Here is a 27677-nt window from a genome sequence, read left to right as displayed (position 1 = left end):
CTCTCTCTCTCTCTCTCTCTCTCTCTCTCTCTCTCTCTCTCTCCATACTCTTGATCACTACCACCACCACCACCACTACTACCAATACCACTATTACTAGTAGCACCACACTATCACACTCATAATACACACACACACACACACACACACACACACACACACACACACACAGCCAGTCTATCTCTGTAATCCTTCCTCCATGTCATATTCTCACTCCCTCTACTTTTCCTCACTTTTCTCCTTCTCAATGCCTCCCTTGCCTCCCCCTGGCTGAGGTGAGACGGGTGGGGGATGAAGGAAGGTCTGGGGCAGATGGAGGAAAGTGAAGTGGTGGAGGAAATTGGAGGAGTTCCACCAATAGGTGTGGAAAAAGCTAAGAAATTTTGTCACGGATGTGTTAGAAGAGTATATGGAGGAGGAGGAGGAGGAGAAGGAAGAGAGAGAGAGAGAGAGAGAGAGAGAGAGAGAGAGAGAGAGAGAGAGAGAGAGAGAGAGAGAGAGAGAGAGAGAGAATGTTAGTACCGTTAAGTTACAATATCCCATTACACACACACACACACACACACACACAGGGCAGAGGAAGGAGAGGTAAGGTGGTGGGCAGTGACACAGGCACGGGATTGGGAGGGGGCAGGGAGGAGCAGGCTGGGGAGGGAACTGGAGGGGGAAGGAGGGTTTTCATGGCCTGCAATGAACGGGCCTGCAATCCTTCAACTTATTTGAGACATTTTTGGATTATTTATCTATTTTCATGGTTCACTCTGGATTTCCTTCACGTCTGAATCTAAGAACACCCGAAAGTTTAGCTAAATATTGATGTACAGACACGGAGGGAGGCAGGGAAAAATCTGCCTCTCAGCCCTTATATTTACGTAGCGCAATACACACACACACACACACACAAACACACACACACACACACACACACACACACACACACAGTCCTACCCGAAGATCATTCTGAGCTCTTTCCGTAGGGAAACGGCTTGCTGGGTGACAAGCAGACGGCTTGCTGGGTAACAAGCAGTGTGTGTGATTCACACACACTGTGTGTGAATCACACACACACAGTGGCGGCCAAGGGGGAAGGTCTGATGACGTCGCGTTTTCGGAGTGGGTGCTCTGAACGGGGCAGTACTCAGTGCCTTATTTGAGGCATTTTATGGGTTGTTTATCTATTTCCGTGGTCAATTATCTTTTTTCTTCACTTCAAGTCTGGAAACACTCGGGAGTTTAGCTGAATATTGATGTACAGACAGAGAGGGAGGCAGGGAAAATGGCCGTCTCGGGGCTTATATTTACGTAACGCAATTCATTTTGAAAATCGCGAAAAGAAAGAAGACTACATTTTCTGACTTACCCTTTACTTTAACTAATACACAAAATATAAAAACATTACCGAACTCAGTAATAATAACGAAAACTAAAAAAAAACAATCTGTAACTTTTACGAACGGTACCACAAAAACACAATAATATCGAGAAAGGAAACACAGCCAGACTAGATTATATTACAGATTATAAATACAAAAAAATTTACTTGCTAGATAAATAAAGAAAACACTAATTCTTGTTGGATATTATTATTTGGTACATGTTTCTTACATTTTTTCTAAGTCTTAAATGAAATACCAATGCAAACCTGCGCGTGCCGGTAAGAAAAAGTGAAATTAAATAAAGTGACGAAGTTGTTATTTTGTCGACAAACAAAAGCACAGCTAGAACAGATCTAATTATATTTTATAATTTAGTATGTCTTTCTATTAATAAATTAAATATCAAAACAATGACAACTCCATCAATAACAGGAAAATAATAATATGTTGCCGAAAAGTTTTTTTTTTTTCCTCGTCTTTTCCTTTCCGTACCTCCTCCTCCTCTTCCATACCCCTCATACTCCAAATCTCCCCTCCACCACCCCCTACTCCGCATAGGAGTCTAGGAAAACACCTGGAAACACCTGGAAAACCCTAGAAATTATGCTAAATACTGACAGGGAGAGACGGAAAATTGTTACCTTCGGCTTATCTGTGCGAGGCTCGGGGGGACTGGGCGCCAAGGATACTGTGTGTGTGTGTGTGTGTGTGTGTGTGTGTGTGTGTGTGCGTGAGGCAAAACGATAGAAATGCTAGTTGGATGGGGTGATTATTCTCAGGTCCTACTTAACCTCACATCGACGCCACGAAAGGATGAGTGGGCGGGGTATCCATCATGACATCTAGTCTCGCTGCCAGTGCCTGTACTCGTAAATTTTAGCAAGTTTACATTGGCTCTATTATGAAGATACGAGACTAAAGCATATTTTTGCCAGTCAGCTCGGGGTATCAAACATTCACTGCCAAAACAGCATCCTCATCCGACGCTCTCTTAAGATTTTATTTGCGAAAAAGGACAGGACACGGCACCTCAAACCTTTGGTAACATACTAAAACCAGAATCATGAGACATTTCTGCCAGAAACTCCACTACTTTCAATAAGCTTTCAATAGGCTCTACATGAAATTGAGGATTTTTTATCTTTTATTTTTTTATGATTCTCGTAACAGATTAACAAGATTTCTACATTATCAACTGGGGAATCACTCTTCAATATTCGGCTAATGACCTCTGTGACCTTTGAAAACAGTTGTGATGAGAGAGGGAAGCGTTTCAGGCCTAAGACAGGGAAAGGCCTCTTAACTCACGCCTCTCCCCTTTTATCCCTCCTCCGTAACCTCTGACATTGCTGACAGCTCCCTCGCTCCCCTCCACTCGCTTCTCCCAGCTGTAGCTCGCCCTCCTCTCCCCTCGCTGTCACTGAGCTAAGATGTGCAAGACTCCTCCCCTGATACAATATTCCTGTGTGAACTCTTGTCATCACCACGTTCTTTAAAGGTGGAATCTCTCTCTCTCTCTCTCTCTCTCTCTCTCTCTCTCTCTCTCTCTCTCTCTCTCTCTCTCTCTCTCTCTCTCTCTCTCTCTCTCTCTCTCTCTGCACCGCGCAAGATCAAGACAAACAAGCAGGACGTGGCCGAGATGGATCCCGCGATACTCGGCTAACTCGCTTCCTTGGGCCGCGTCTTGTCCCGCTCAGCCCAGGGCGACTTGCGGCGGCGCGGCTTGCAAGGACACACTGCACAGCTTCGAGCAAGACTCCCCGCTCAGTTTTATTGGTGGTGTGTTTACAGATACAGCAAGAAACATAATTATAAGCAAATACATGAGTAGATACACGACGCGACACGAATACAGAGAAGTAAAGATGGAGGAGACGATAATAAGGTTAATCAATCAAGTAAGGTACGGTAGATGATTTGTACAGGTGAGATAAGGTGTACAGGTGAGATAAATGGGGAGAGTCACAAGAAAGAAGACGAGAAAAAATTGAAAATAAAAGTTATAAAGAATATGAACGGTAGCGACGGCTGCATGCTGTAACCCATCACCCTGCACCCCATCACCTGTCTGTCTATCACCCACCACCCAACACCTGTCCACCCATCATCCCATCACCTCCCTACCCATCACCCCATCAGCTCGGCAAAGGGCCGGCGCGTCCCTCAGTGATGAAAGACGCCCCAAGATTAACTGGCAAGACAAGATGGCAGAATAATGGTGCTGATCAAAGGCGCGGGTGGCAGGAGCGGAAAAACTGGACGGCTAATTTGCCTGCGATGTCTCAAGACCCTCCCCTGCCGTCCGTCCCCCACCTTCCCTCCCTGGCCGCGCCCCCTTCCCTGCCGCTGCTGTCCTGTCCAGCTCCCTCATGAACCACACAACACTCATCACTCCACCGGCATGGAGGAAGGAAGGAAAGAACATTCTCTCTCTCTCTCTCTCTCTCTCTCCTCAGACCTTAGATCAATTCTCATTACAGGATAGCTGTGCCTTTTTCCCTCATCTATCTTTCCCGTCCTCTTACATTTCCACGCCTTAATTATGTATATTTTTCTTCCATCTCCACGCCTTAATTATGTATATATTTTTTTTCCAGACGTACAGTCATACAGAAAAAATATTCTTACTAAAATTACCCGTGTCATTTTGACTCAACGAACGAAAAAATACTGGAAATATTGTTTAAGAGAGAGATGCACTGGTAGCCCTGCAGGGTGTCGGTACACCTAAGCGTCTCGAAATTTCTGCATTTGAGTCCCTCAAGATGCAAAGTAACAATACCAACACGCGTGTCTTACGAAGTCTCCATGATGAATGGCTATGGAATGCCGGAGGTTGGCTGACGTCCACTTTGTATCTGATATCTGTGGTCAACGACTCAAAGATTCGAATCCCGATGTGATGCGCAACACGCCTTCGTGACGTTTCAGACAGCCAGGCTTGCCAGCTATTCCGAAACTGATAGAATCACTCTATATTTTTCTTGAATTAAGCGTTCATGAGAGTAAGAATAATTTTGTGTACTTGGTAAGTCTTGACACACACGCGCCGCCACGATCCGTGGTGCGAGGCTCCAGAACCACAGCATTCCGCACCGAGCAGGGGAGTCGTCTTCTTTTGTCGTGTGTTTGTCTTCGTGTTGGGTTGTGTTTACACTCACCATGACCTCGAACTTCCCAAGCCAGGCGTCACTCTCCTTTCGTTTATCCATAACTGCCTCAATTCTTTTTTTCTTCTTTGTTTTCATTTCAATCTTTCCTTCCCGCACGCTCCATCAACGCTCCTCTCTCTGTGCTTATAACAGTTTTTTTTTTTTTTTTTTCTGAGTGAGGTTATATTTTTTTTTTGTTTCCGTCGCTTCCCACGCTTCCCACGTGATTTACAAAACGTGACAGTCTATGTAATACCTATCCACACACACACACACACACACACACATTTGCATTCACGATTTCAAAACATAATTCAGAAGAAAGTGAAAGCAATAACCCACGTCAGGATAGAACAAGTCACTCTTCTTTCGTCTTTTATTTATTTTTATTTTTTTCTCACGAAACGAGTCAAATCTACTACTGTTGCTACTGCCCCACACACACACACACACACACACACACACACATCACAGACACACACAAGAGTTCCCTCCAGAGTGGCGCCCCAGCTCACTCCTTGACTTAAAGATGACAAGACCCAGCTTTCTCTGTGCCTTAAACCTTCCACCGCCACACTTCTCTGACACGTGTAAGGAACAGTCTTCCAATCAATTCTCCACATGCTAAAAGTGTGTCAGGGAAACAGAAGATAGAGCGAACTGATGTGTAGCTTTTTTATATTGACGTTGCAAAAGGAGGTCATTAAACTCTAAGCAGTGGCAAGGTCCTCTTGAGTTGCCGTCAAAGCGCAGCACTTAGTCTGGTCACGCTGGTGTATTTATGAGGAACGCGGACAGTCACGGGAAGTGTGCGAAGCTTCGTTCATCGTGATAGTGGCGAGGCAGGGAGGGTGTTACTGGCGCGGCGCACTAATGCCGCGCGGCTCTCACATAAATGGAATCCAGCGGCGCACTTTGAGGCATTGAAGGATGGCCGCTGTGGTGCTTCGGTGGCGGCGGGTTAAAAATCACCCCCAGCATGCACACGGCGGCGTTTGAGGATCGATGGCGTCCTTTCCGATTCCATGAGGGGCCATTTCTCTCCCCTACGCAAAATATTCCGTTCCCATTTTTGTTAATGTAGCCAGATCAGACCAGACTAGACCACAATACCACTAATCGAGCTCCCTCCAGACCAGACTAACCTAATCCACAGCAAACCAAAGTAACTTAAATCAGACACCAGGTTAGTCCCCGTGAAGACGAGACCAGTGGATGCATGTTTAGCCCAAATCACAGTACTTCAGTTCAGTCCAGACCAGCACAGTCCAGCCCAGTCAAGACTAGACGGCCCCAGCACACCTCCGACCAGGCCAGCCCACCAGTACTAAGCCTCACGGTCACATCAAAGAACGTTAACGTAAGCCCCTTTGCAGCTCAGCGTCTCGTCTTGTTAATAATGAAGGCAGCTTTTGTTCTCCCTAGTAAGCCTTTTAAAAGTGGCACAAAAACGTTAATAATTCAGGTAACTTCACAGGACATTTCTGGATATACTTTTCACTGATATTAGTAGTAGTAGTAGTAGTAGTAGTAGTAGTAGTAGTAGTAGTAGTAGTACTGAACTACTGCTACTAACAAGAACAAGAAAAACAAATAATGATAATAATAATAATATTGATAATAATAATAATAATAATAATAATAATAATAATAATAATAATAATAATAATAATGATAATAATAATAATAATAATAATAATAATAATAATAATAATAATAACAATGCTATCCTCATTTTTATTACTATTATTATTATTATTATTATTATTATTATTATTATTATTATCATTATTATTATTATAATTATTATTATGAGGCATTCGTCCGCAAAATTAATCAGAAAGCAGGAGCTATTTCACCCTCTAATAATGAAAGCATTCTAAATACCAAACACACACAGGAGAAGCACAATTGCGTGGTAGGGGCAGTGGCAAGGCTGATGCAAGGGCTGCGAGGTGTGGTGATGGCGGTAGTGGGAGGTGATACCTGCCTGGATTCACACAACATACGCTAAAGTTCCTTTCAGGCAGGCATACATATAACGGTCCACGCGCGACCAGGGGGACGGCATTAGATATACTCGTGTGTTGATAATTATTATACATGGATGAGACTGAGGTGCCCTGCTGCTGTGAGAGGCTCCTTGCACGTGTCAAGAGCAAAACATCAAGAGAAATAGAGAAGGCAAGCTGTGCTGACCTTTGCCCTCTTTCTCTTCCTCTTTCCCACTAGGCGTTCTCTTTGAGACTATCGGATTTAACAGAGCAATTAAGAATATACAAAAAAACTATCATATATAACGAGGAAGGGATGGCGCACGAAGCAATCTGCAAGCTAATTACGCAGAGGTGATTAAACCGGCTGAGGAAATTACACCGAACACGTTTATTCCTGAGGAGTTTCCAAAACGACTCCACCATTTAAGTGGCAACTCACTCCTAAATGTGGACACAATTCTGCCTTGAAAGAATACCAGAGACAGTCAGAGTCCACTGATATTCCACACGCTTGGGCGTTTTCTCTCCTGGAAATTGTTTCGTTTCAAAGAGAAAGTGAACAAAATTCAGCGCCGCCGTCTTTTTCTTGACAAGGTAAAGAGATACACAATATGAGAAAATATCTCAATAGAAAAGATGAAGAATCACACAATAACAAAACACCACGGTAGAAATATCATTAACAAACTCCACAACAACAACAACAACACCTTTCTTTACTAAATCTGTTCTTCATTTACACACAAAGCTACAAAAAGTGGAAGAGAAAAACTCGTGTCCCACCACCACCACCCACCACCACCATCACCATCCACCACAAAAGACGTGCACTGAATCTTTGCGTGGTGGCGCCCGAGAGAGTCCTGCGCCTTCTGCCACAGCGACTCCCAGTTCGGGGAATGCGGAGGCGTGGCGAGGCAGGAGGGAGAAGCGAAATAGGGACGGGACTGCGAGAGGAGATAAAAGAGGGATGCAGAAAGGAGAGGACAGAGCGGGAGGCGAGAAAAGTGAGACTGACACAGGGATTTGGGGAGAAGGGCAAACAAAACAACGCAGGCACTCTTAAACTCCGCGAAAATATCCTGTCAAAAGAAAACTGAAATACACTGATGAGAGAAAGAGAGAGAGAGAGGAAGAGAGAGAGAGAGAGAGAGAGAGAGAGAGAGGAGAGAGAGAGAGAGAGAGAGAGAGAGAGAGAGAGAGAGAGAGTTACACTAATGGATTTTCGCGCCAAGGTATTTTCGTCGATGGAATAGATAAGAATAAATTAATGGCACAAAAAAACTCTTAAATTTTAAAAAGTAATGCAACATACCATCGTGCAAAGAAAACGTGACGGCAGAGATGAAAGGTGATAAGGCGCCAGGCATCAGTGGTGGTGGTGGTGGTGGAGGAGAAGGAAGAGGAGGAGTAGGAGAAATGTTAAAGGAGGAAAAGAAAGGAACAAGTGGAGGTAAAGGCGGAGGAAAAAAAATGATAAGCAACACACATACACGCTGTTGAGGTTGATTAAGAGGGAACAATTACCAGGTGTGTGTGTGTGTGTGTGTGTGTGTGTGTGTGTGTTTTAAATGTACTGGAATCTGGAAACAGTCTCTCTCTCCTCTCTCTCTCTCTCTCTCGTCTCTCTCTCTCTCTCTCTCTCTCTCTCTCTCTCTCTCTCTCTCTCTCTCTCCCTGCTTACCTAGCCACCAATCTTCCTCTCTTATGTTCATAAAAGAAATGAATAAATAAATACACACAAAAGCAACAACTGCAAATCTCTTGGCACATACAAAGTACTAATTTACACACACACACACACACACACCACACACACACACACACACTGACACGAGAAACACTGAAGCATTGCCGGAAATACAGTAAGTGTAAAAGACATTATTGCATTAGTGTTTAAGATAATTCCTTTTTTACTTTGGTGTTGAGCACTGACATGATGATGAGGAATACTCACTGTAGTGTCTGCACGTCTGTAAAAGTTTTAGACAGCGTCCTCCTATAGATAACTCATAAATCCGCGTTAGAATTAAGAGGTGCTTCCCAGGGTCTATCTTAAGTCCACAAATTGTGTGTACAGTACGGCTTCTTCCACACATTGAGCCTTGGAACACTTCCTAAGAGCCTAAGAAGGTAGTTCCTGGATTTATGAAGCATCAGAATTCCGGTGCTTCATAAATCCAGGAGAAAAGGACGCTCCGGAGTCACTTTACGCTTAGTGAAATGATGGCCAGCACGCGAGGACACTGTGAATAATAAGCGCAGTGACGGCGTATGTGACATGCTGCGGACGGCTTGCCATTACTGAGAATATGTCTTATTAATGGTTATCTTAATTGTATGCCCGTGGTGATTCCTCCCTGACGTCACTTGTTATTCTCCTCACTGACCATATCGTGACGAATTTTTACTTCACGTGGGCGACAATCAATCAGGTGTAGCACACTTTACTTGTTGCGGCGCGTGGCATCCAGGAGCTGCATGGAGGGGATCATGGCTGCCCACGTGATGGCGCGTCCTTCACAAACCTAAGCACTGCACTTGTATCATTGTGGTGCTTCATCCTGGAACACTGTACACATGATTTGCTCCGCGACACACTGACTAAATGAGCCTCCCAGTGTTTGATCCACCAACAACGCACAAACTGTTTGCCGTGAAGCACTGAAGCTACACTCGGGCACACACTTTTCTGTGTGGAAGTCAGAGACAGTGTGCGGCGAGGACAGCTTATTCTCACTGGCTGAATAGACCCTCGTGACGCAACACCGAAAGGCGATTAGTCTTGATCTTGAAAGTCAGCTGGAGCGGGACATTAATTTGTTATTATTGGGAGTAAGTTTCAGGCCACTACTAATATACACTAAGAGCAATGTCTTCTCCTTCATTTCACATAAACGCGTGACGTGTAAAGTGTACAGAAACAAACCTTCTCATCTCGCAAACACCAGCGTCAGCTTCCGTCAGCTGACACTTCAATAAATTTGGATTTGACGGTCCTTATGGCGCTAATGAAATATTTCGTTCAGCATTACGACATCGAACTTTGTATTCCCTGATGGGAAAAGTTTTCACAAGGAGAGAAAACTCTCACCACTAGCCTCGCTGCCTGAGGCTGTCACTCCTTGACTTGCAGCAACACAACAACAAAGTGCCGCTTCTTTCCACTTCTGTGCCATGTAACGCCGTGTACACCTCCTGTCAAACCAATCAGTTTGTTCATCATCGATGTTTTTTTTCCAATTGCAGTGCCTCCTGACAATTCCTTGATGGTTGAAAAAGCAATATTCATTGAGGAGTGGGCGGAATTGTTCTCCTGCCGCAGCGGTGAAGCACTCGTTTCCTTCATGAAAAGTTATTAATGAAGTCACTACATAAGTGTTCAGTATGACGAGGCCTCACCTCAGCCATCATTCACTCCTACATAAAAATGAGAAGCGCGTCAGGCATCGCCTCTCTCGATACAAGTTTGCATATTTAATCCGACAAAAAAATGAGTCCATGAAGAATTTCAGCCGCACATCAATCTGGCAACATTACGGATGGAAACAGATGCCAGACACTTCCACGCGCCATCTGACTCGAGAAACCGCGCTTGGAGCTCAAAATTGAGGCGCGAAAATTCTTGAATTACGGGAACGATCGCCATCGCTACGGACGCATTGATGCAATCGTTCATATATGGTCACCGGATTGAAAGGGTTAAGACAGGTACAATATATATATGTATATATATATATATATATATATATATATATATATATATATATATATATATATATATATATATATATATATATATATATATATATATATATATATATATATATATATATATATATATATATATATATATATATATATATATATATAGTTAGTAAAATAAAAGTTCCTTTTTACTTGTTGCCTAAAGGCCGAGCATGACGTGTGTGTGGCTGAGAATGCAGGTCACCTGTGATTATTTTGTTGCATGTGAGGCACGACGCTGCAACCAATAGCTATTACTGCAACTATCACTGCTTTTATAAACACACACACACACAACACACACACACACACACACACACACACACACACACGTAGATAAGTAAATAAAAAAAAAAAAGATAGCACGTAGTGTAATCAACACGACTACAGTATCCCCACCCTAGAGCCCCAATCCTTAACGCCCTCACCACCCACGCCCTGTCCACTTCCACCACCACCATTCCCACCACACCCTCTCTGTCCCGCGCAGCCACAACGACCTTCATCTCGTCTGCATCATTAAAATTTCCACGTCCATGATTTGGCAGCGCGCCTCACACACAAGTCTCCAATGGGGCCGTGTTTTCGCTTCGCTGGTGCACACACTTCCCACGCCCTGCCTCCCTGCCTCCCTGCCGGTGTCCCTGATCACGCCACCGCCAGCCGCCTTGCAAGCGAGCAGCCTGGAATCACACCAGGGACCCCCTCTCCCTTCCCTCTTCCTTTCCCGCGTTCATATCACTGTGGTTGGAGACTCGGATGAAATTTATAGGGAATCTCAGAGGCTTACTGCTTGCTGCATGCGCGGGCGCCTGAAGCAGTGATGCATTGAGTGCCAGGAAAATGCATATTGAGCCGAGCTATGCCATTATATTCAGCCCGACCATTGGGTTTATTGAAAAGCTGTTATTGCCGCGGTTGTGTCCCGTTCTCGTAAGGGGAGGGAGGGAGGGAGGGAAGGAGGGTGGGGGGGGGGTACTGGTGGGGCAAAGGTAACGAAGGCAGGGAGGGCCAGAAGATCCATGTGACTCTAGCGTGCTCACCAATACACCACTAGACAACTAATGTTATTATGATCAAAATATTCAGCTTACATCACAAAAATTCAGCTACCACGAACCGGGGCCATCGTTATTAACAACACTGAAACCCTTTCTTCCCCGGAGAGAAGCGCGGGGTGAGGCTCATTCCCGCTCCCCCGGTAGTGAAGTCTGCGCCGGGCAAACACCTGCCTCGAGATGAAAGAAGCTTTCGCCTCTCTGTTCCAGGAATCAAACACGGGTCTTTTGCTCTTAACCGAGCCGAGGGTGCACTGCTGTGAGACAGAGAAGCAGCGAGCCTGTACGAGTGTTAGTGAGAGAGAGAGAGAGAGAGAGAGAGAGAGAGCACAATTTGTCGCGCTTCACTTCATATCTGACATGGCGAATTCAAATATTCTACTGGATGAGCATACAGAGAATTAGTATTTTTCACAACTCTCTTTCATAATTTAATGGAAACTATGATAAACATATGTGTGTGTGTGTGTGTGTGTGTGTGTGTGTGTGTGTGTGTGTGTGTGTGTTTAGTCACGTACATGTCTCTCCATACACGTCCGGTCCAGAGGCGTCAATTATCGCTCGCTAGGAGGGCTCGTAGCGTGAATGGAATGTGAACTTTTACAGAACCCCCCAACTGGAATCCTGCACAATCGCTGATTATACAATATTTGTACTGTTTTTTTTTTTTCCTATTCCTACTATACTCTCATACATCCATTCTTATCATTACCGTGTGACCTTTGGCTGAATACATACATTCATTCTTACATACATACATACATAGATAGGTGCCATTATTACTGAAAGATAAGAGGCATACATGTTTTTTGTGTGACACATAGTATTGGTATCATTAAGCTAAAACACACTGGCTATCATTCCCTTTTTTCTCTCTCTTTTTGTTGACATGATGTCGGTCAGTCAGTTTACCAGTTCAGATACCAAGTTATGAACACACATTTGTGTTGTTGCCTTGTCGTTAGTGTGGCGTGACCCCGTGACTTGCTGCTCTGTGTAATGGCGTGGTAGAAAATGCGCTATAAGATGTAGCAAGGAATTCCGAGCATTTCTTTTCACATTAGCGGCATTGTCAAGGAACGTTTGCTTGGCGTCTTGGTGGTGGTGGTGGTGGTAGTGGTGGTGTTCTTGTAATGTACTGTACAAGGGATTGCTAGTTTATGATAATGTTGGTGATGTTATTTTTGTATATCATTGCCGTTGTTGTCGGTGGTGATGGTGGCGGCAATAGTAGTATCCAGAAGTGATGGTGTAGCCACTCATCCCGTCACACCAGGAATCAACACGGAAACACCGCACCACACGTCACCACACCACATAGCATTACACTCGACTGGCACCCTACACCACCACAACCACCAGACAGCTCTACCCAGTCAGCCGTGCGCTTTATCATATACGTATACGCGCACGTACCTGTCCTTTCTCCGCTGCACCACTTCACTGCTTTAATCGATAATGTTACACGAATGAAGGGTTTCTGTTAAAATTATTGGATCATCACTAGGGAGCACAGCCAAGACCTTCAGTATCACACACTTCATCTTCTTAATAGCACTGGGATTATTAGAAATGTACCGAGCAGCTGCGATTGTGAAGCTGTTAATACGTAACATCAGAAGGCATCAAAGAGGAGAGAGAGAGAGAGAGAGAGAGAGAGAGAGAGAGAGAGAGAGAGAGAGAGAGAGAGAGAGAGAGAGAGAGAGAGAGAGAGAGAGAGAGAGAGAGAGAGCTGCTAACATTAGGAAACAAACTCAAGTCTCACACTGAAATAAGCTTACATTAAACAAAGCATATGGTATTGTTATCTTGACACATCACGAACAAACGAGACAACGGAACGGAACAGAAAGAAAAGAATGGGGGAAGTAAAGAAGAACACTATATAGAGAGGGAAATATGGGGTGAAGGACAGCAATACATTAAAAGTGAGTGGGCTTTACCACTCTGCTACATTAATTTAATTATTTTTTTTCCTAACGAGACAACTGTTATTCCATCTCAGTTTTTTCTTTTTTGGGTGTGAGAAGAGTTCAATATTCCCTTGAAGCACCTCACCATTTTTTTTTTCATTTCAACATAATCTTATCTCTTTCTTTCACATGTTGTTGTTTTTTTTTTTAGTCACATAAACCTTTTCGCGACGGTTTTATTGAACAGAAATAAAACTGCAAGCACTAGAGAGTTTGACTGATTTGATCCCACTTGCTGCTTTCATTGCTGTCTTTCCACATTATATTTTAAACCTGTACCAGACCCTTTTCCCGTAAGCCAGAGGAGACGCCGTGGCAACCGAAGCGTCAGTACGGCGGGTGAGCAGATCAGACCCAGATCAGACACACAGGTTTCACTCCTGCAGCCTTCACAGCCCGAGGCGCATCAAGACGACGCCACCACTACAGCCAAGGGCGGCAAGGCGCACTGCACCAGACCTGCGTGCCTCGTGACAGTCGTGCGGACGGGAAGTTTTGCCAATTCGCAGAGCAAGCCGCCTAACGCTGTTCACTGCCGAGAACAAAAACCCTGCAGCTGCATTTTACTAGTGCGATAACAACCCCTTGAAGTTATTCAGAGTGGGAAAGGTCTCATCACTGCGCCAGACGCAACATGCTGTGTGTCATGTGCAGCGTGTCAAGGTGTGTAGGGCGTCATGGTAAGCAGCGTGTCGGCGCGGTGTGTCAGTGGACTGATTACTTGACGGTCACGCGCGGGACTGGAAAGTGTAGACCCAACGCTCGCTTTCCCACGCCATAATGTTTGCTGGGGCTTGACGGACAGTGCTGGGAGCTTCACTGCAGCAGCTTTCACACTTGTTTATAACATTCACACACAACTGCACGACCGGCTCTGTGGAGATGGCGGAGCGACCTTTCACTCACTTGCTCACGATTGCTTTGGTTCAGTTTTTAAATAACTGTAGTCTCTCCCTATAACTACAAATATACGATACATTACACTGCTCACTATCGAAGCATTTGTTCCTGGGTGGCCGCAACGCGTGGGGCAGGTTGTCGTACCTCACAGTAAACGTAGATAGGTAGATTTATTGATACACCGATTGATTTTTTACAGCGGTTGGGTCATGTATTGCAAAGTAATACCACAGGCCACGAAATACGGATTTAATTTCAAGGACGCACACACACACGAACTCAAGAACAAACGTGGTAAAGTTCAAGAAGAAAAAAAATCTTCGAAAATCTGTGTAAAACATTTGGACTCGTCAGCACGCTGCCACCCTGCCAGCACGGAGGCACAGCTGAGGCAAGACGCCACTTACTGATAAGAGTAAATTTGTAAGAAAATGTCAGACGAAGTTAATATTAAAACAACCTGACATCGCTAAATAGTGGTGATGGCATGCTTGATTTGGAGACGACACTCCGGCCAAGCGAAGAAAATGTTGGTAATTGTGACAGAAACCACCATCGCCACCAGCACCACACAGCAAAGACAAACTGAACCACAGGAAGAATGCGACCATTAGCATAACGAAGGTAACCTAATCACACAAGATCAAAATACTGTGCCGACACTCAGCAGATATTATGTCCCAATACAACAAAGTCCATCCAGCGAGCATCGGCGAAAATAACTTCAGCTTAGACATTCAACAGTCAACCGGTCCAACAGAAGAGCAAAGCATAATGGACTTAGACATTAAATAATCATTCAGTGCTCCCAAAAGAACACCGTCAACTTGTGACTGAAGAGCTGAGTGTCACATGCATCACACGCCTAGATAAAGCCCACTTCAGCGAGGGACTGGCTAATGACTCGTCATGAAAGGCCGTGTGTCTCAGAGCTTCCTTATTAACACTGACTAATAATAAATGTGTGAGCAGCTACTGGTAAACACAATGCACATATGAAGCTACGTCTGTCCACACACACACACACTCTCTCTCTCTCTCTCTCTCTCTCTCTCTCTCTCTCTCTCTCTCTCTCTCTCTCTCTCTCTCTCTCTCTCTCTCTCAACATTTTCGTTCTTTTCTTCCCTCCCCTGCCTGGTCTAATCAGCTGGCCGCCTCCCACTCATCACAGTTTCTCCAGCCACCACTCACGCCGCCAAGGCATCGACCGCCCACCCTGATTAGTGTAATTAAGCTCTTGTGGCCCACCCTGCCCTGCACGTCCCTCACTACCTTAATGAATAATTCTACCAGGTTTTTTTTTTTTTTTATTCTACTCGCATGTCTCCAATCTATCCTAGACCCCTCACCTCACCTACCACCTACAGTAGCCAACCAGCCGCCTATCCACCCACCGCCAGCCACCCGCCAGCGGGGAAATCAATGTTCCACTAATGACATGGAAACAGAATATATACATTGTGTGTGTGTGTGTGTGTGTGTGTGTGTGTGTGTGTGTGTGAAAGAGAAGGCGAAGTGGTAATGGTAGTTTTGTTGGTGGTTATAGTGGTGGTGGCTATGATGATGATGGTGGTAATGGTGGTATTAATGATGGTGATGAAGGTGAGGGAGAAAGAAACAAAGAGAATGAAACAGAATCGATTTACTAATGTAACAATGCTATCTATTCACCTTTATTAATTCTCTCTCTCTCTCTCTCTCTCTCTCTCTCTCTCTCTCTCTCTCTCTCTCTCTCTCTCTCTCTCTCTCTCTCTGTTTTTCAGCCTACCACTTATCACGTCTCCCACACCCCACATTCTTCCTTTTATTCCCCTTCCGTCCTTTTATTCCTCCCAATCTCCCTTCACACCCACCCTCCCTTCCCCCCTCCCTCCCTCCCTCCCTCCCTCTCTCCTGGGCCCACTAGCCTCCCGAGGTAACTTCATATCTTGGTCGGCTTAGCAGATTCGCTCCATGGCCAGAGTTATGCTGAAAAACGGTCTATTACCATTATTACTTCGCCCACCTCTCCCCCCTACCTTCCTCCTACCCCACCCGCCCACCCGACCGTTCTCTCTCTCTCTCTCTCTCTCTCTCTCTCTCTCTCTCTCTCTCTCTCTCTCTCTCTCTCTCTCTCTCTCTCTCATATGAGGGAGCGTATAGCAGGCAGAGTATCATATTGGCTTTGCAATGGTGATGAAAATGATGATGAGGAAAATATTAGAAGAAGAAGAAGAAGAAGAAAAAGAAGAAGAAGAAGAAGACGAAGAAAAGGAAAAAAGGGGGAAGGAGGAGGATGAAAAAAAAAAAAGAAAGGAGGAGAAGAAGGAGGAGGCGGAAGAGCAAAAGAGTATAATATAAATTCATATTCTTTAGTATTATTATCATAATTTTCCCTCCTGGTTCACATAAACTGACTGCTGAAATACCCGAACTTGTAAAGACACCAGACCAGAAAAAAATTTCTTAGGGATTCAGTGGCCGTGGCAGAGTAATTGTAAACTGTGAACTGCTCTTCCCTATTGGACAAAACAGTATAACAGGGAAACAAAGTAAATTCATTATATATGACGATAACTGTATATAATGATAATCGATGCTGATTACTGATACGCCTGCTTTAAATCATGAAAGCCTCGTTTCCAACTCAATCAACTGTAAAACATTAGCCACAGTAATTCTATGACAGCATACCAAACTCATTTGCTGACACAATTTGTGAGAACTGTTTAACGCATCCCCTTACTGAGAAAAATGTTAAATATAACTAAACTGTAAAATGTAATAGCAGGAAAAGTAGTAGTAGCAGTAGCAATAGTAGTAGTAGTAGTAGTAGGAGGAGGAGGAGGAGGAGTAGGAGGAGGAGGAGGAGGAGGAGGAGGTGGTGGTGGTCGTGGCGGCGGTGGTGATGAAGGAGGCCAAAATCACAAAATGATATATTAGACGTACAGTTTCATATATAATACTCGCGGCGCATCAAAGTTTTGAGTAACTCGGCAGCGCTCACTCCGAGGACCGGGGAAAGGCTTTTGATTGTGTGACAGTGCTGCGTGACAGACCAAAGTTTTAAGTGTAAAAATGAAGGCTGTGTGAGACCAGAGAGAGAGAGAGAGAGAGAGAGAGAGAGAGGGAGAGAGAGAGAGTAGCACTGGCACTGTATCTCAGAAAATGACATTTTATTCTCTCGGCGAACACACACTGAATTATTTCTGAATTTATTCTCTCTCTCTCTCTCTCTCTCTCTCTCTCTCTCTCTCTCTCTCTCTCTCTCTCTCTCTCTCTCTCTCTCTCTCTCTTCTCATATTCCTCTATTCATCCTTTGTCTTACACCCAATTTCGTCATTTCCTCTAATTCGTCATTCTTTTTATGCCTGATATTCCCCTTCATTTCCTGTTATTCCCTCCCGCCTGCTCCTCTGCCACCGTCGTGCTAGAGTCCAGCAACAAACTCAAGCCCACTGAGCGGAGAGACGAGGAAAATAGGAAATAAAAGTTGACCTTCCCCTTATGCGACATTAATACTTCAGTTCAGCGTCATTACCCTTCTCCCTTATACTGATGGTGGTGGTGGTGGTGGTGGTGGTGGTGGTGGTGACGGGGGTTGTGGTCTGTTCTTTCATTGTGGTATATGTCCATTACATGTGTGTGTGTGTGTGTGTGTGTGTGGTAAAAAATATAGAGGTAGTTGATTTAGCTTGTTATTTGTTCATTTCCTGTTTCTATGGCCTCTCTCTCTCTCTCTCTCTCTCTCTCTCTCTCTCTCTCTCTCTCTCTCTCTCTCTCTCTCTCTCTCTCTCTCTCTCGTCCTCGGTCTATTTCCTTCCCTAGTTACAACTACAATTTTTTTTTTATGTTTACTGCAACACTGAACAACGATGTAACGATGAGTGAGAGAGAGAGAGAGAGAGAGAGAGAGAGAGAGAGAGAGAGAGAGAGAGAGAGAGAGAGAGAGAGAGAGAGCAGGAGAGTGGAAGGGCGGCCAGTTTTGTGATTTCCTTTATTTTTTTTTTCTATTTCCTACACTTTTTCCACTGTCATAAAACTACACTTGCAGAAACACACACACACACACACACACACACACACACACACACACACACACACACTGAATATAACCAGCCTTCCCTCCCTCCCTCCCTCCCTCAAGCGATAAGTGGCAAACAAGCTAACTGTCCAATACATGGCTAGATAAGACAAATCCGTGTTCAGCAACTATTTTCTATGTAATCCATGAAGTGAGAAATGGATGTGAGGCTGCTGGGTTGGTCTGCATGGTAATATTGAGCACAGCGTACGAGAGGTTATGGAATGGTGTGTGTGTGTGTGTGTGTGTGTGTGTGTGTGTGTGTGTGTTTGGATGTTTGGGTGGTGTGCGGGTAGATGGGTACAGGGAGCTGAAGAGGAAATGGGTGAGGAAGAGGGGGTAGTGGGTGAGAGGTGTGCTGGGTGGGAGGTAGGCTGGGAAGGGAGGCTGGGAAGGGAGGTGGTAATGTACTCGTAGCGTGTTGGTGATTGCTAATGATGGTGATGAGTCTTGATGAATATAGCGGTGATGGTGGTGGTGGTGGTGGTGGTGGTGGTAATGAAGTAGGAACGCAGCCTCACTTGTCACTTGTACCGAAAAAAAAGAAAAAAATCAAATGTTGGTGAAGTAATAAACTTTGCGTCAGTAGTTACTTTCCATGTTGGTGCAGACTATGTTGTAATGCTCTCTCTCTCTCTCTCTCTCTCTCTCTCTCTCTCTCTCTCTCTCTCTCTCTCTCTCTCTCTCTCTCTCTCTCTCTTTCTCTCTCTCTTTCTCTCTCTCTCTAGCTTCACACGCTGAGGGCCCATAAAGAGGCAGCGCGGCAGTGAGTAGGAGACACTAACACACTCCTGTGCCTCAGCCATTCAGGAGGACATTCATCCCGCACTTCACGGCGACACGAGACGACTAGAGGTTCTTCCACCTGCACTTTATGACACGTATTTCTCGTGAATTCAGTGAGAGAACCTCCTCCTCTGCTTTTGATCATCTCTTGCTCCTCCTCTTCTTTCATATCCTCCATTTCATCAGCTTTTCTCCCTCGCTTTTTCTTTTTCCAGGATCGTTATGTCCGTGAGAGGCGGCTGCTACGTGGATGGCAGGATGGTTCCGTCAAGTTAAGCTGAACAGACCACGCCATGCAATTTCATCTCCCTCACTGGTATACATCTAGCTCCTTCCCTCCTTTCAGTACTGCAGCCGCTGTCATTGTGGGCAGAGCAGGGACTTGCCTTATTCAGTTCTCACACACACACACACACACACACACACACACACACACACACACACACACACACACACACACACACACACACACACACATGATGCCTTCTCCCTTCTGAACTGTCCCTTGAAATAAAAAAAAAAAAAGTAAAAAAATATATAAATTGAAATTCCTCCCTCGCTCACGTACACATGACACACACACACACACACACGTACACATCACACACACACATTAACAAGCAGCGGGTGGGGTGGGGCGGAAACCTACGTCATAATTACGTGCGGTGTCAAATTTAGAGTAATTTCATAAGCATCCGTCACGCCAGAGCAGCACTCATCTCCACTCGCCTGCCGCTAACGATCAACAACTCATCTCCTCTTAATAGCTGTGGGAAATAACTGTCTCAATACCCATCACGAGCCTCGCCCTCCTTGCCTCCCCTTCGAGTGCGTGGAGCGACAGCAGCAGGCGGGCGATGATTACAAAGGGAGGGAGGCAAGAAATACAGCATGCTTGCCACCACCTGCTTACCCGCCGTGCCCTTATGAGCAGGCAGGGCGTCACGACACTTCACACCGGAGCTTCGGACTTGCTTTCCTTAATTGTGTCTTCTTATAGAGCTGGCACCTCAGTGGTCTCTTTTGCTTTTACTTTTAGCCTTGACCAAAGCCACAGCATATAAACAAGAGAAGAAAACGATTACTTTCTTTTCTCCCGCTCTTCTCTTTGCGCACTGCTGAATATCACGGGAAAGATAGAGAGGGTGAGAGGCAGGGGAAGACAAAGACACAAGTAAATAGACAGGATAACTGTCATGTTATTGGCCGAGTTTACCTTGAAAAGGAACACGTTTTCTTGGTGTCCACCGTGTTCCGTTTACCTGCCTTTCAGACATTATCCTTGTTAATGGTAATAAGTTAGTATAAGGCTCAGTTACTAATTTTATATCATGTAGTATTATTCTCTTCATAATTTAAGTTCTCTTTATCTTTGTATGTATAAGGGAGGAAGTATAACTGAGGTGGAAATATGTTGAAACGAGGGCAGCTTGAGTGGGCAACAACACATTCCAAAGAAGGGAATGCAGAGCGCCCTAGGTCTTGAGGTAGAACATAGGGGAGGCATCTCTCGGGGAAGAATCTTGGTGTGGACTGGTGATGGAGTGAGTGTGTGGAGGTGTTAGTGGTGTGGCGGTATAACCTTGATATCCAGGATCAGGTTAGTGACATTTGTATTAATTTGTGTGGTAAAAATGAGACAGGCTGGGATGGTACAGTACGAAAACTATATTGTGAAATGTAATGCATGACAGAGAGAGAGAGAGAGAGAGAGAGAGAGAGAGAGAGAGAGAGAGAGAGAGAGAGAGAGAGAGAGAGAGAGAGAGGAGAGAGAGAGAGAGAGAGATTATGTGAGCAGGAATTGGTTGGTGTCAGTACTTACAAGAGAGAGAGCAAGTTGTGTAATGTGGGACAGACGTGAGGTCTGCGTGAATGGAAGAGCTGTTAGTTGATCAAACCAAGTGTTAAAACTGATGACAGATCTGTGCACACTGCACTGCCTGGCTGGATTGTGATGGCCACACTAACGCTGCTACAGGTTGTCATTAAGACTGCACTGTGTGATGGAGAGATACTGCAATTAAGTACAGCAATTAAGTACACACACACACACACACACACACACACACACACACACACACACACACACACTACCATGCACCAAAAAAAGCAGGCAACACACACAATGGACCTAACCAGTTTAGCCGCAGCCTCCCCTAGAACTGGCCTCACTACAAAATGGCGCCGCCCCGCCCCGCCCCACCCTGCGGCGCCGCGCTGGCTGAGGCGTCACATCGTGCACCCCCGTCGCCCTTACCACGCCGCCACCACAAAAGAACAATTGGTCGTTGCAATTTCCGGAAAGCAATTTAGAGTGAGTGTTCATTCCCAAAGGATAGCGTTGGCCCGCCGCGGCAGAAATAGTGACAGTGTGGGAGGTGGTGCCGCCGTTATTGGCACTGCGGGACTCCATTCACACCGCGGCCTGGGTTCATCACTGCCTCATGACTTAATTCATATCAAGAAGGACCTGCAACCCAAGATTTCCGATAGTTAAGGAGTAATGACTTTGTGTGTGCGTCTGTGTGTGTAGGAGAGAGAGAGAGAGAGAGAGAGAGAGAGAGAGAGAGAGAGAGAGAGAGAGAGAGAGAGAGAGAGAGAGAGAGGTTAATTGATGTGACACTAGCCACAGTGATGTCGAGTGGAGCAGCGTGGGGCGGAGTGTGTGCGTCTGTGTGCGTATGAGAGAGAGAGAGAGAGAGAGAGAGAGAGAGAGAGAGAGAGAGAGAGAGAGAGAGAGAGAGAGAGAGAGAGAGAGAGAGAGAGAGAGAACCAAGCGGAGGTTCCCGAACTGTAAATACGATAAAAAAAAAAAAAAAGCTAATTCGATGTGAGCTGAACAAGACCGGTGATGGAGGATGGGGAGGACTGGTAGGGAGGGATGAGATGGTGGTGGTGGTGGTGGTGGTGGTGGTTTGCCTGCTTTATAGTGTCTGGGAGGAGAAGAGCAGCTCGGCGAGTACCTTGTTATTTTGGTTAACAGGACAGCCCGTCCATATTAATGGCGGTGACAATGCCATCACGGCTCCCCGCCCCGCGCCAAGCCCTTTGCCTGCTGCCGCCTCGAGGACACAGCCTCCTCACCCAGCCCCGGCACGCTGGCCGCCTCACCACAACACTCTTGATTGACAAGCAAAGGACAGGGGGAGAGGAAAGGAAAGAAGGGGAGACATTTTTGTTGGCTTCCTTGGGATGAAGTGGAGCCCCCCCCCCCCACCACCACTCCCACCAGCCGTTCCTGAGAGAACAGGAAAAAAGTGCATGGAAGTTTTGCAGGAATGATATGAGTGAGCTCACCACATCTTTAAGTCTGTAGTGCACCTTGGCCTCCTCACGGCGGTTTGCAGCCACAGATTTGTTTTATCCTATTAACCCATCTCTCTCTCTCTCTCCCTCTCTCTCTTTCTCTCTCTCTCTCTCTCTCTCTCTCTCTCTCTCTCTCTCTCTCTCTCTCTCGCTCTTCCATTTACAAGGTAATTAGTGTTAGAGAGAGAGAAAAAAAAAATTGCAACAGCGGAGTAGGGAAAGAAAGAAAGCAAGTAATGTGTGTGTGTGTGTGTGTGTGTGTGTGTGTGTGTGTGTGTGTGTGTGTGTGTGTGTGTGTGTGTGTGTGTGTGTGTGTGTGTGTGTGTGTGTGTGTGTGTGTGTGTGTGTGTGTGTGTGTGTGTGGGCTGGAAAAGAGGACGAGAAATGTAGGAGGTAAATGGAAGCAGGTAATAGTGAACAGAGCGTGGAGTGCTGAGCTTGAGCTGCGTGTCTACGCTTCCCCGATTCCGTGCGTCAGGTGTGAGTGAATGAGACACCTGGCATGATGGACAGGAAGCCGCTGGAGTGGGAGAGACAGTTAGCAGGTTAGGAGCGCCCGCTGTGAGGCTGGTGAAGATACACCGAGCAGCAGCAATGTGATGGAGATTGGTGAACCATCAAAGCAGAACAAACAACGCCGCGAGACAACCTGCTCTTGGTGTCACTTGCATAGCGTTCTGAGGGAAGACAGCGGGAAGACACACATTAGCACTTCAACTCTAGACAAGGAGTTACGTCAATAAGTGAATGATTCAGTCTACTGCAAAGGATGAGACTCAGCGTACCTTGGTAGACTCTATGAGGCGGTAAAGACTAGAGACTGAAGGTGAATATCTACATTGCTGGAGGATGTGTTGTATGTTAGCAAAGAGAAGCGTGTTTACTTAACACTGGAAAGGCAAGGAACTGTTTCGCTAAGGCACCACAGCCTCACTGCCCTCCATCAACAAACACCACACCGAACACAACTAACACAAACATGAGTCTGGCAAATCCTACAGCGAGTGTCTTGTGGCAGGCGATGCTGTTGTTATACACTTGCCAATCATCAGAGAGAGAGAGAGAGAGAGAGAGAGAGAGAGAGAGAGAGAGAGAGAGAGAGAGAGAGAGAGAGAGAGAGAGAGAGAGAGAGAGAGTATTGTGCAGGAGATGTGAGGTCACCTTTCCGTGGCCATGGTGAGACACTTGCCTTCCACTCGTGACTTTTATTATTTTTTTCTTTAGTGTTAATTTGGTAACACAAGGCGAGAGGTGTCACACAGTGTCTCCATGCTTGTTAAATACTTGACTTGATTGCTTACACAACTAGCTGGTATGCTTGCATGCGAGGAGTGACCCATCTCATTATTTTCCACAGTAACTATCGATAAAACACGAAACTTCAACTTTCACTTGGGCCAGCCACTTTTTAAGGAACAAAACTTAAACTGCTTTACACAAAGTGTCTAATTAAATAAAAGGGAGAAATGAAGTTCCTTGTGACATGACAGAGGTGGTGTGTCGGGCAGGGCCAGGGGCAGAGTGGTGAGGGACGAGTTAGGCTAGCTGCAGCAGGGTGTACGATTGCAAATGAAATGTGACACTACTTATCATTACAATGTCTAGTTTGGTGTGTCAGCGTGATGCTGCAGCAGGCGACCGTGGCTCTCACACTCCGGAGTCTGCCTCTCCCCGCACACCAGAACAGGCGCTACTCACCAGTGCACGACGCCTCGTCTGTCCCTCAACACTGGCACACTCTTCCCTTCGTCAGGGTCGCGGCACGTCAACACTCCGAGAAAGAAAACACAGGAACACGTTTGGCAAGCTGCTGCGCACACCCGCCTTGTCCCGCGTTCGGTGTACGATAATAGCAAATGTCATTTATAATCATTCGTCTTTTCACATTTATATATCATGAAATTGTGTTTTCTTTTTCTTTTTTTTAACAAAAGAATAAGAAGAATATAGCTGTAAGACGCATAAGAAGAAGAAAGAAAAAAAAAAAAGGAAACGAGATGACTAGCAGCGGATCATGTCGACATTTTGAACATTTTCTTGGCTTGCCAATATAATATGAAGGTAAAGTCAAAATAATATTGATTAGGAAAAGAAAAAAAATGCATAAAAACCCATAATGCAAACAAAGTTATCAATGGATTGATAACTTATAGCAAATGTAGCCTAATCCATAAAACCATTCATGTAGGTTACTAATATGGTTTTCATTTACAGTTCATATGTAATATTTTCATCACAAAAAATATTTTTATTCATATTAAAAATAAATCAATTAATCAATCATTACTGTTTAGAGAAAACAAATATTTACATAACAGAGAACTGCTGGCTGCCTTGTGGTTGGCAGTTCGTGTTTAAGGGGTGTGAGAGGTGTGTGATTACGTATTTGTGCCGTCAATGGACAGTGACGTATATTGAAGACCACGAGAGTTAGGAAGGTAGCAGTGGGTGTGAGTGACGAGACGTTGAGCAGCTCGGTGAGTACTGAACAGGGCAGCTTAATTGGTATGGAGTGTGCCTACGGGCACGTCCCACCTCAAGTCATTCCCGAAATTTTATCGCATTTTTCACTGTTATTGGTTGCCTTCCTGTGCAGCCTGCATGATGCGCGTCTGTCAGGTCTTCTGGCTGCATTGTAACGTAACACAAGGCAATGTTGCAAAACACAACACAATACAGCTGGACACTTAACGCAAGTATAACTGAATTACAAGTATTTTTATGTTCCGACCTCTTAGACATTTAGTATTAATTACACAAGTACTTTCAAGCAACTTGTTTAAAATCGTGACACGTTAATAATGAAAACTATAAATTTGAGGCTCCAGACCTGATTAATGAAAAGTAAATAAATTATACATCAGACGTATCTTGGAAAATGTTCTCTAGCAAAACACAAGGAACGGTACTCATCAACAAACACACTCTCTCTCTCTCTCTCTCTCTCTCTCTCTCTCTCTCTGTCAGTGTGTTATGAATGAATGAGTACCCATGCCTCCTCCAGCCAGCCATGGTCGCCCCAGCATAGCCTCAGCCCAAGCCAGTGGCCTACTTCACCTGAGAATGCCTCGTTGGCCCTCGCCCCTCGCCTCAACCATTCATTCATAAGAGCACACTGCCAGCATTTTATACGTGTGCTGTCCTCATTGTTCACGGCGGGAACCTTAAAACCCTGATCATTGTTCATTGTTGGCCCAGGGAATGTGCCTCAACTTTACTAGATGATAAAAAAAAAAAAAAAAAATGCATATTGAATACTTAGGAAAGTCCTTTATATTTCCTGTTTTGTCATCTCTTGTTCTCCACCTGCGAACAGTGTTGTGACTGGTCCCAGGTTCTAGTGTCGTGGCCTCCCTGTCCCATGCTGACAACCTTACCACGAAAAGTGACAGAATTTTCGCGCCTGTGGTGAAGTCAGAGAAGCAACTGACCAGACCGTCCGTCAGTGCAGGACAGGAGGCTGGAGCAGAAGTAAAGCACGACCCTTCAGATGACCTGACCACTCCACCTGCTCTCGTGACCTCACCAAACCCCTCCCTTCTATTAAAGGTTATTCTCCTGTCACACACACACACACACATCATAGCAACTTCGTACCTTTACCATTTGTTATAGTATAGAGGGATAAGAGGGAAAAGCAAAAAGAAGAAAAAAAAGAAAGAAGAAGTGGAAGGACACAAGGAGAAGAGAAGAGGAGGAGGAGAAGCAAAGAGGAGCAAGGATTAGAAGGAGGAGGAGGGGAAAGGAAGAAAGAAGGGAAGGAAGGATGGAGGGAGGAGGAGAGAAGAGCAGGATAAAGAGGAATAATAATAATGATAATAATAATAATAATAATAATAATAATAATAATAATAATAATAATAATAATAATAATAATAATAATAATTTATAAAAATAATAATAATAACAAAAATAATAAAAATAATGATAATAATAGTAATAATAATAATAATGATAATAATAATGATAATAATAATAATAATAATAATAATAATAATAATAATAATAATAATAATAATAATAATAATAATAATAATTGTTGGCGCCAGGGGTTTGAACTTGGTTCACTCGGTTTGTGAGGAAGAATGGGATTGCCAAGATTGTTTGTATTGAGACTTTAAAGGGTGTTGATATTTGATTTATTATTATATATGAATTTACATTAATTTTGGTATAAATGATATGTTTGTTGATAGGTCGGTGCACAAATAAGGTGTGCCTGACACGTCACTGTTGCCTGCGGGTTTGCCACGTCGGCAGGCGAAACACATGTTTGGGTTCACCGCTGTTAGTAAACTCAGTACTCCAGGAGACTCCAGCTGTTTGATAGCCCCCATGTGTTGCTCCGCCTCGCCAGTTATTTTCACAGGTTTCTCCTCCTATGCCACTTGTGTGGGACCAACAATAATAATAAGAATAATGATAATAATGATGATGATGATAATAATGATAATAATAAGGTGATATTTAGTATTATTTTTGTTAGTGTTACTCATCAGAAGCGTCTTTAATATTCATGGTTGCTATCATTATGATACATTACTTTATTCTCCCTTACTTTCATCACACTCACACACGCACACACACACACACACACACACACACACATATCAGACAATTCGGAAATATTAAAGCCACCTCCACCTCACATTACCTGACCAGCTTCCTTGAATTCATCCACAGCCACCTGGACAAGCGAAACACCTCTCTAGCTGTTGCTTTTGTCGACTTCAAAAAAGCCTTTGATCTAGTTGATCACACTGTTGTCATCAGCAAGGCAGTAAGTCTGGGTCTCCCTCCTAATCTGATAGCGTGGCTAGCCGACTTCCTCACAGGGAGACGTCAGGCCGTTCGCTATCAGGGCTCTGTCTCTAATTTCCAACAGCTGACATGTGGAGTCCCCCAGGGGACCAAGATGGGTCCTCTATGCTTCCTCCTCCTCATCAACGACGCCCTCACCGACACCCCCCATCGCTGGAAGTATGTGGACGACTGCACCGTGGGCGTCCCAGTTTCCAACAAGAACCCGGACTACTCGCCACTGCAAGCAATTCTGGAGCGACTGCAGACGTGGACAGAGGAGAGCAGGATGACCATCAACCACAGCAAAACTGTGGTGATGCATTTCTGAACCTCCTCTGTACCAGTGCCCCCTCCCCGGCTCACAGTGGGCCCTCACCCCCTCCAGGTGGTCCAATGTGCCAAGCTTCTCGGAGTCACGGTGGACGACCAGCTGACCTGGAAGCAGCATGTCGCCAGCACCGTGAGATCAGCTACCTACAGGCTGTACATGCTGCGCAGACTCAGGTCGCTGGGGAC

At 45.0% G+C, this 27677-nt stretch overlaps 1 long non-coding RNA gene across 2 annotated transcripts in view; it reads right to left on the bottom strand.

Moving 5' to 3' along the window:
* LOC135098359 (uncharacterized) overlaps positions 1-24180 on the bottom strand; it is a 64865-nt gene extending 40685 nt beyond the window's left edge. Inside the window, exon 1 of one of the 2 annotated variants that reach the window (XR_010266889.1) lies at positions 24057-24180. This is a non-coding gene — a long non-coding RNA (uncharacterized LOC135098359). Of the gene's footprint in view, positions 1-8976; positions 9194-24056 lie in introns of those variants that run through there. The other variant, XR_010266892.1, reaches the window with a different exon arrangement.
* Positions 24181-27677: the final 3497 nt, after the last annotated feature.

Source organism: Scylla paramamosain, unplaced genomic scaffold (genome assembly GCF_035594125.1).
Source record: "Scylla paramamosain isolate STU-SP2022 unplaced genomic scaffold, ASM3559412v1 Contig57, whole genome shotgun sequence".
NCBI classification, from domain to species: domain Eukaryota; kingdom Metazoa; phylum Arthropoda; class Malacostraca; order Decapoda; family Portunidae; genus Scylla; species Scylla paramamosain.
The sequence above is the reverse complement of the archived record's forward strand: the minus strand, read 5'-3'. Positions and strand labels throughout refer to the sequence as shown.